Raw genomic sequence first — 10,674 nt, forward strand, 5'->3', positions numbered from 1 at the left:
AGGAGATTACAGGAATATATCACAAAAATCACACTATGACCAGGTGGGATTTATACTAGGAATGCAGGGCTGGTTCAATATCAGGAAAGCTATCAGCATAATTGACCATATCAATTAAGATAAAAAACAGAAATCGTACAATTATCTCAATAGATGCAGAAAAGGCTTTTGACAAAATACAACACCCATTCATATTAGAAACACTAGAAAGCACAGAAATAAATGAAGCTTCTCTTAAAATGATAAGTAGTATCTATGTAAAACCATCAGTAAGTATGGTTAATATAGAAATGTTTTGCCTTCTCAATGGGTGGGGGAGGGAAAGGAGAGAACAGAAAAAATTTGGAACTCAAAATTTTGTTTTAAATGTAAAAAACATAAATACCAAATTTATTTTTAAAAAATATCCTGTGTTTGCATCTGGTAGAATTCTCCCTGAGGACAGAGATTTTCCTTTTTGTCTCTGTATTCCCTATAAGCCTGGTTGCTAATCAACTTTCATTGAATTGAATTTGTTCAGATATTATTTGCAGGGCTCTTTGCAAGGCTATATTACAAAATCTGGTGATTCGTTCTTCTTTCTTGCTCATTTCCTATAGACCCAGATAGCAGTGGAGCAGACTTAAAGGAGTCAGAACTCAAAATTGTCCTCATGGGGAAAACAGAGGCTGGGAAAAATGCAACAGGAAACACCTTTCTGGCTAGCACAGAATTTGAGCCCATGTTTTCAGGAAGGTCAGTCACTAAAGTCTGCAGGAAATCCAGCACCAGGTGGAATGGGAGAGATATTTCTTTTGTTGATACTCCAGGCATTTTTGGCACTAATAGCGCAGAGCCAGAAAATTTGAAAGAAATTGTTCATTTCAATCACGACACTCTCCAGGATCACATGCTCTTTTCCTGGTGTTGTAAGTGGCTCATTTTATTCACAAGGAGAAGGCAACCATTGAATGTTTTGTTTTTAATATTCTAAGAGCTAAAGCAGTGAAGTTTTTTATCATTATATTCACTGGGAAAGACAGACTAGGAGAAAAAAGTAGAGGGAATTACTTAGGAAACAGGTTTCAGAGCTAATGACCATGTTTGGGAACGTGGGCAAGATAATGATGGCACCCACTACATCAACAATATATATGAACCTGTGGAAGTGCTGTTTCAGAAGGACATGGAGGCATATCAGCAACACTGGAAGGAGACAGAGACAGAGAGAGACAGAGAGACAGAGAGAAGAAATCATCAGAAGTCTGAGAAGTCAAAGCAAGAGTTGGAGAGAGAAAATAAACCACATAAGGAGCAAAAGGGAGAACATGAGAAGCAAAAGGAAGCATATAAGAAGCTATAGCAGAACTATGATGATAAGAAGAAAAAAGAGTAAGAAGAGGCGAGATCCTGGATATATTACCATGGTGCCTGGAGAGAGGACACAAATGGTCAGAGTATACTTCGGGAAGCTCTGCAGTTGATTTTGGCCAGTGTTACATCAATTACTTTGCCTGGGTTTCTCAAGATTTTCTGACAACCAGAATTCTTTCATATCTAGCTTCCACTCTAGGCTGTATTCATAAAGACATAGAATTCATAAAGAATGCAGAGCCCAGTGGCAAGAAGCCACTACAAACCATTTATTCCTGATCCTCATTTTTCTACCTGGATCCCAAGTCTGACCTAGTGTTACTGCATCATTAATACCATCCTAACCAAGAAGTTTGAGTGGGGAAAAAATGAAATAATATATAAGACCTGAGAATTTAAGGCTGCCTAGAAGAAGCAGAGAGATGAAAGATAAGCTATGCAGACGTTGGGATTTTTTAATAGAATTTTGGAAAACTTTCCAATATAAGCCATTCCTTATTTTTGAAGCATCCTTTACAATTTACTGTCTCTGTTAGTTTAAGAACTGTAAAATGTACTCAAACTATTGCATTTGATAAAAAGTAGAAAAATTGAAGAGACTGAATAACTTGCCTTGTCCTCATTAGAAAAGATAGACACCCTCTTCTTTGAGCTACTTACAATTTCTACTTATTCTTCTGACCTACTTCTTTGGGTATTTTATATTTCTGAAAGTTTTTCTCTATGTCTTTTGTGTTCTCAGTTTTTCTAGTATATAACTAAATGTAATATGTTCTGATTTTTTTTTTATTTCTTCTGGTTTTGCTATGATTTCACCTTGTTCATTTGCTATTTGGTTCATTTGACATTCTGCTCTCTTCCTTTTTTATCAGATTCACTAAAGGTTTATCCATTTTATTAATCTTTTCAAAGAGCCCAGATTTCAGTTTTATCATGTGTAGGGATTTTTTCTTTCCAATTTATATGTACCCCATCTGATTTAATATCTCTTCTTTTGTACTTTTGTACTTATTTTAGCTTCATTTATTTGTTGATTTTCTAATTGTAAAAAAATCTATATTCTATTTTGTAATCTTCTCTTTTTCTATTTTGGTTAAGTAAGGTTTTTAGGATGCTTTTCCACACCAAGGAATGCTTTAGTTGCATTCTAGAAATTGTCATAGGTATTTTATCATTATAATTTTCTTTCACATAGTTAGTAATTATTATGTTCTTTTTTTTTTTTCCCCGTAGGCAATTGGAGTTAAGGGACTTGCCCAGGGTCACACAGCTAGTAAGTGTCAAGTGTTTGGTCTGAGGCTGGGTATGAACTCAGGTCCTCCTCACTTCAGGGCCCATGCTGTATCCACTCCGCCACCTAGCTGCCCCTCTATGCTATGTTCTTTGACCAACCTTTGATTTCAGACATCATTGTTAAGTCTCCATGTGGATCTTCTGGTATCTTCTGATTGTGGTCCCTGAATCGTTTTTTAAATTTTTATTTGCATCATGGTCTGCAAATGATGTATTAACTATTTATGCCTTTTGACATTTGTTTCCAATATCTTTTCCCCTACTTTATGAAAGATTCACAGAGTACAAAGAATATGTATATTCTTTTGCTGTTCCATTCAGAAGATGCCATAAGTCTCTTAAATCTAGTCTCTCCAGAAATTTGTTCAATTCTGTATTTTGACTTTTCTTTATCTTTCAGTTAGGTTTATACAAAACTGACAGAGGGATACTGAATTCTCCTGTCACATATGTGTCACTGCCTATGTCTTTTTGTAGATCAGATAATGTTTGCTTTATGAATATGGATGCTAAGGCAAATGGAGAATACATTTTTTTCTTTGACTGATGTTGGGTTGTTTTCTGTGGTTCTTTTTGGCATAATAGAGTTTCCTTTTTCTTGTTGTTGTGCAGTCATTTCCATCATGTCCAGCTTTTCATGATTCCATTTGGTGTTTTCTTGGCAAAGATACTGATATGGTTTGCCATTTCCTTCTCTAGTTCATTGGACAGATGAGGAAATTGAGCCAAACACAGATTAAGTGACTTGCTTAGGGTCACATAGCAAGTAAGAGTCTAAGGCTGGATTTGAACTCAGGTCTTTCTGGTTCCAGGTCCAGCACTCTATCCACTGGGCCACCTAGCTGCCCCACATTTTCCATATTAAAGTCAAAAGTTTGAAAAAATAGAAGACAATGTGAGGTATCTCATCCAAGATAAAAAATAAAATTTATATGTTAAGAAAAAGAATGGAGTAGGAAAAAAGGAAAGAGAACTGCTGATTATGATGTGGATGGGATTTGCACTGGACCCCAGCAAGAACCCCAAGTTCCTGAACCAAGCCTCTGCATTTGCCTGAGGCTCCCAGCCCATCCCAGTAAAATGCTTTTAACTGCCTTTTCATTGTGGCCCTCATAGTCTGCACCTGGCCCCACCCCAGACTACTTGGCCACTCCTAGATCACATCCAAATCTTCCCACAGTCTTCCTGTATAAAAGGTCCATCTTGCTGCCATTAAATTGCTCAGATTCTTAAAATCTGGCCAAAGCACAGACTCATTAGGAATCTTGCCCACCTCAACAAGTGTTTTAGTAAACCTTGTCTCTGACTAGAAGAAGGGTTGAGTTGAATTCTTTTGAGGCAGAAGCCTGGCCTTTTGCCCTTGAATTTCAGGGTTCCCAGTACCCCTAAACCACAACAATTGGAGACAACTTTTTCAAGAATTTCAGCCACCAAGTAGAAGAGTGCCAGTTGGGATGACAGGATTCGAGTGAGGGTTTGGACTGTTTTATATTGATGCCACAGTTAACTTTCTGCCTGAAACTGCTCAAATCCCATATGAAAGCTGTTTCTTTATAAGCATTTTTTTTAAGCAAAGTTCTTCTCCTATTCCTTTTGGGCATCTACAGTTTCATCTGTTAACAGTTGCTATATCTTACATTCCTTAATAGTTGAATCTTTTCTTTTACACAAAAATCCCTTTATTTTCTTTTTCATCACAAAACTGCTCCATGTGAAAAGGGCCTTTAAGGGTCGATGTAGCTTACAGGGTAAGAGAAAGAGGAAGGCTCACTTATCAGAAGGTTTTAGAACAGAGGTGGGGAACCTGTAGTCTTAAGGCCATAGGTGGCCTTCTCGGTCCTTGGGTTCGGCCTTTTGACTATAAAACTTGGACTCAGTCAAAAGACCGAACCTAAGGACCTAGAAGGCCAGATGTGGCCTCAAGGCCACAGGTTTACCAATCCTTTTTAGTGAAAAAGGAGCTTGAAAATAATGGGCAGGTGAGACAGAATATGAGTCATTCCCCAACTGACAAATGGTCAAAGGATATGAATAGGTAGTTTTCCAATAAAGAAAGCAAAACAATCTATAGTCATAAGAAAAAATGCTCTAAATCATTATTAATTAGAGAAATGTAAATTTAAACAACCTTGGGATATCATTTTACAGTTATTAGATTGGCTAAAATGATTGAAGGGGAAAGTGACAAATGTTGGAAGGAATGTGAAAAAATAGGGACACTGATTGATTGTTGGTGGAATTGTGAGCTAATCCAAACATTCTGGAGAGTAATCTGGAATTATGCCTAAAGAGTTCTGAAACTACTTATACCTTTTGACCTAGCAATATCACTACTGGGTCTATTTCCAAAGAAAATTATGGAAAAAAGAAAGAGACCTATATGTTTTAAAATGTTTCTAGCAGCTCCCTTGCTGATGACAAAGAACTAGAAATTGCAGGGATGCCCATCAATTGGGGAACGGCTGAACAAGTTGTGGCATATGATTAGAATGGGATACTACTGTGCTGTAAGAAATGATGAGCAGGATGCTCTCAGAAAAACCTGGAAAGACTTGTGTGAAATAATGGAGAGTGAGATAAGCAGAACCAAGAGAACATCATATACAGTGATAACAATATTGTTTTAAGAACAACTTTGAACAAATAAGTCATTGTGACTATTATAAATGCTCAAATGAACTACAAAGATCAGATGAAAAAAGATGCTATCTGCATCCAGGGAAAGAACTGATAAATAGAAGCCTGTATAGAATGATTTACATACATATATACATATTTCTACATAATGACAGCTATCTCTAGGATGGGGGGGGGAGGTTAAGAACAAAAAGAAAAATAACTTATATGATAAATTTATTATGTATTTAAAAGGAATAGCAAGTTGTACATAATAGATTTGCAGTTTCATGTGCAATTTTTAAATTTTACTCTGTTATGGAAATGCTTGTTTTATTCTATAAATTAAAAATAAGTAAAACATTTTTAAAAGGTTAAAAAAAAAGAAAATAATGGCCAAGTGAGCAAGCAGGAAAATAAGAGGTAGGGAGGTAGGTACCAAGGGAGACAGAGAGAGAGAGAGAGATGGGAAGTGAGCAAAGGTCTAATTAATCCACAGATCTAATCATTAAGAGCTGGTTACATGTTAGTCCAGAGGAGTGATTTATGCCCAGTTAAGATCTCTTTTTCCTGGTTCCTCTGCTTAAGGACCCTATTGGCTCAAAAGAGCTCAGCAAGGCAGGAGCACCCCCAGTCAGTGACCTTGGACGTCTCCTTTAAATCTCCCCATTTTCAGGAAATGGGCTAGCCCTAGGTCAGATAACTTTCATTTTCCAGCAGTTTTTTTGTTTTCCAATCTGCCTTCTGCTCCTCAAATATAACCAGGCTCCAGGCACACCCCACACCAGTAATGACCCCAAAGCTCAGCTCTGTGATGAGGAGGGAGATAGAAGCCGGTATATTTTGGTAAAGCCACAGTGCCCGGATTGGCCAGGTGAGGGGTTGGCAGCACCTCTTCTGGACAGTGGGCTCTGTGCTCTGTCCAGGGGCTGACCTGCCCCTCTGAGGCAGTCTGCTTTGTTTTTCTGCATGCTTAAAAGCTTTGCTTTGACGCCTGTTGAGTCAGGGTGAAGTATATGTGTGATGACTGAGTCCCCACTCCCTCCAAAAGCCCCATCTGTATAGAATAACTTTATATACTTAAATATATGTGTGTTTGCGTGTGTGTGTATTTACGTGTATATTTTTATTCATTTCTGTCTAATATTAGCCATCTCTGGGGAAGTGGGGATTGGGAGAAGAAAGAAAGAAAAGGGAAAAAAAGAAATGTACATGATAACATCATTATATATTTAAAAGGAATAGCAAGTTGTACACAATAGATTTACATTTCCATGTGCAGTCATCTATTTTATTATACTATGCTATGGAAATGCTTGTTTTATTCCATAAATGAAATTTTAAAAAAAATAAGAAAGAATAATTCTGAAGTCTGGACAAAATGGCATAGCTTTCCACTGGGGAAAGTTCTCTGCAGTCATGGAGAGCTTTAGGGCACTGGCTGTTCCCAACATAGCCCTGAACAAAAGAAGAGAGGGGTGGGGAGGAGGCAATCACGCATCAAAGACAGACTGAGCTCATTTCATAATCTTGTTGCACTCCACAGTGAGCCAGCTAAGAGTAGCCAACCATGACTGCTGTGATACTCACAAAGAACCCCTGAAATGATAGGGGAGGGCCATGTCATGGAGCTGGAAGGGCCCTGCAGAAGCAGCTATGTGGGGCTGGATGGCTCCATTTCTCCAACATAAGAAGTGTGCGTGCGTGTGTGTGTGTGTGTGTGTGTGTGTGTGTGTACGCGTGTGTGCGTGTGTGTGTGTAGAGAGGGGAAAGACTTGGAGAAGAAGGCTCTGGGCAGCCATCAGGAAGGTCTGGGAAAGGATAGGGAGCCAGAGCTGGCTCTTCTTACACTGAACTTGAAGGCCTCCTTTCTTACTCTCCCCCTCCTCTATTGGGTGAAGATGACTTTTAGGTCTTCTCTCTGGGAATTCTGTGACTGTATTGTCATCTCCCCAGCGGGGTTACCATCCCAATGAAACTGATGTCTAAGAAATTTATCTTTGGTACTCCCTACCTCCCCTTTCTGGACTTTTCTCCGTGAACTTTGGCCAGGAAAGCATCCCTTCTTCACTAGGAACCCAGGGACCCAATGCTGCTCCATTTCTCCTGTCAGAGAGTAAAGTCATCTAAAAAACTCACACATAACTGCTACAAAAGTGTTATCTTTATAGTGTATTATCATCCTGCCTATAAACCATTTCTCCTCTAAAAGAGGATCTCAGGGAGGAGGCAATGCTTAACTCAAAGGAATGCCCTACCACACAGAGAATTTCACGAAGAGGAAGGGAGATGTGAGGAGAAGAGGTTTGCTTGGTTGCCTTCCTCCACCCTGGATAAAATGCTTCATTTTATTACTGATCACCTGGCTGGTCTGATTTTTTGTACAAGTTAACAGTATGCGTGAGCAAGACTCATTTCCAGATCGCCATTTCCAGTAGGCTACTTGCACATGTACCTGGAAGTCAAGCAAATGTTTAAACATTGTATTGCAAATCTGCTCTGAAATTACTAAAGTCTTCATAGGAATGTGATGAGTTATGAGAGAAATATCCCCTCTCGGAGTTCCTGTTGTGGGTAATTGCTATCAAATACATATTTACCACAAGGCAGATATTACAGAGGTCAAAAACCTAAGTTTTATTACTATACACAAGCATAGATTCCGGCCTCAAAGAACTCCTGAACCTCGATTAGGACTCTAATAATGCTTCTTATAGCCAAAATTATCTCAGACTGTCAGAAAAAGAATTCTGTTTCATTTTGCAATCTGGTACATTTGCTCTTAGGCCATGAAATTCAAAGAGAACATAGATTGCTAATCTCATACTTCCTTCAATGTTAAAAAAGTTGAACAAACTTAGCTACTTGTCACAAATCTGTGTGTTTTGGTCTTAGAATGCTGCACTATGTGTAAGCAATGAGGGTCATTTTATATTTAGCCTCACCCAAAAGGGGGAAATGAAAGGCAGTGTGGAACAGTGGCCTCAGAGAAAGGGCACAAGGGAACAAGGAGACAAGGAATTCTGGCAGAAGGACACCAGACCCATCTCTGCCATAGACTGACTATATGACCCTGGGCAAGTCACTTCACTTCTCAGTGCCCCAGGAAATGTGCTAAAGCTATAAACTGCAGAGCAGGTGCTGACTTGCACTGACAGAAGGAATTTCCTCACCAGCAAATCTCTAACCCCAGTGGAAACCACTGATCCAGTTAAAAAATACAAGGGGAAGGTGGCAAGCGCCAGCCAGTGTCAAAACATCCCCCCGTGATGTCCTTGGTCCTCTTTGAGAAAGCAGGATGAACAACAACAAAGCCAGAAGTCTTTCCCATGATGGAGACAGAACAAAGAGTTAAAGTTCTGAGGGCTTTAAAACCTCAGGCTGCCCCTTCTTCTAGATTGGGGGAGGGGAACCAGAGGCAGGGCACTCAGGGCTGGCCAGAGGCTCAGCAGCAGCTCTTGGTAGGCAAAGCCTGACCCTGGAGCAGGGAGACTGAGAGAAGGGAATGGGACCAGGACGCGGCCTGGAGGAGGTGGCTAAATGTCAGGTGGCGGCAACACTTGAAGCCAGCCACAGCTGCCTGCTCAGCCAGTTCTCTGCCTCACCAAGCTGCCTCTCCAGATGGGGTTTTGTACATGTAAGAGAGGGAGGCTTCCGTTCCTCCACCCTCAGCTCAGTGGAAGTAATCATTGGATGTAATCACAGATATCTAGGTTTCACTGTGTTATAAATTACTTAACATATTATGCCCTTTGAGATTATTTGTTGAAGAAGTGTAAACACCTTTTTTGCTGACATTACCGAGTTACGGTAAAGAAGGACTCAGAGTCCTCAATCGAGGACATTTATTTTTACCTCTAAAGCAAATAAAAGAGATAGGAGGGTAGACGTTTCCCAGTAAAGTTATACTATCTGCTTGTCAATATTTTAAGTACTTTTGGACATGTAGAAGGAATTTAGTAAAATGATGAAAATTCTTAGAAAATTCTTGTGTCAATCAGGAGACACACCCGGTCCTTCCAGTGTCAACTGCTTAAGACTGCCAACAGTTTGGCAGCAGAAGCCAGGCCTGTCTGAGATCACTTCATGGAGTATGCCTCATGAAGGGATGAAAGATTAATCCCTATAATTCACAACCCCTATTCCCTCCTCCTCCTCCTCCTCACTCGGGGCCAAGCTTTCTGTTGTAGAGCAGCAGACACTCTATCCAGCAGCTGGAGAGTCAGTTCAAGAGAATTCCAGAGACATTTGAGGGAGCAGAGACACAGTCTCTTCAGGGAGACATAGAGAGAGTGAAGCCATAGACCCGGAGCCAAAACAGATTCAGGGAGTGGGATCTTTGACAGCTAAAACAAGAACCAGCTAGCAAGTCAAGATGACTGTCAAGAGTGGGATGGTGAGGAAGGGGAGACTCCACGAGGCCAAGTGAGGAATCAGTCCAGCAGAGATGCTGAACCCAGGATAAAATGTCTGCAGGGCTCTATAAAGAAAGGCACAGTGGGTAGGTGGTGCAGTGGATTCAGTGGAAGCAGGAAAACTGACTTTCTTGAATTCTAATCTGGCACTTATTAGCTGTGACACCCTGGGCTAGCCACTTCACCCCATTGCCCTCAGCTTCCTCATCTGTAAAATGAGCTGGAGAAGGAAATGGCAAACCACTCCAGTATCTTTGCCAAGAAAACCCCAGATGAGGCCATGAAGACTTAGATGCCATTGAACAATAACAACGTAAGGGGAGGAGAGGAAGGACATTCAAGTAGGAGTTGGCCTGTTTAGGCTTTGTCCAGCCTCACCTTCTAACATCACTCCCTCAGTGATTCCTGGCCAATGATCCAAAATTCCTGTCTCCAAGAAGCCCCAACAGAGCAATGATACCACATTTTTGTGGTATAGGGGTATAGAAGGCTATACTGAGGGTCTGCCCCCTTCTTTTCTGCAGCATTGATGAAACCCCCTCTTACCTGCATCCAGGGATGCAGTACTGCCACTATATTAGCCAAGGGAGCTCCTGTATTTCAGGTAAATTGACTTTGGCCATAACTGAATAAAAAGAGTTTTCCCTCTCCCATAGCTTTAAAAAGCAACATCTCGAAAATGGCTATACCTTTGTCCCTCAAACCCTTTCTAAGAAGCAGCTGGCTCAGTTATCCTTGAGAAAGGAATCCTAACATTTAGGAGGGAACTGAACCACTTTCCTGGGCTGTCTAGAGCCTTTTCAGGGAGCAGAAACCTCAAAGGCCTAGGAAACTGTCTACAGGGTATGGAATAAAGGAGGGCTGCAGAAGGTCAATTTGGCCTAACTCTAAAAATTGTCCATCTGTCTAGGGCAGGGAGAGTTCATGGAGGCTAGTTCTGAGAGAGAGCCCTCCCCCTACTCAGTGCACTGCTGATTATCAAAGATGCAGCTTCTCA

The sequence above is a fragment of the Phascolarctos cinereus genome, unplaced genomic scaffold (assembly GCF_003287225.1).
Source record: "Phascolarctos cinereus isolate Bilbo 61053 unplaced genomic scaffold, phaCin_HiC Scaffold_1;HRSCAF=81, whole genome shotgun sequence".
Lineage (NCBI taxonomy): Eukaryota > Metazoa > Chordata > Mammalia > Diprotodontia > Phascolarctidae > Phascolarctos > Phascolarctos cinereus.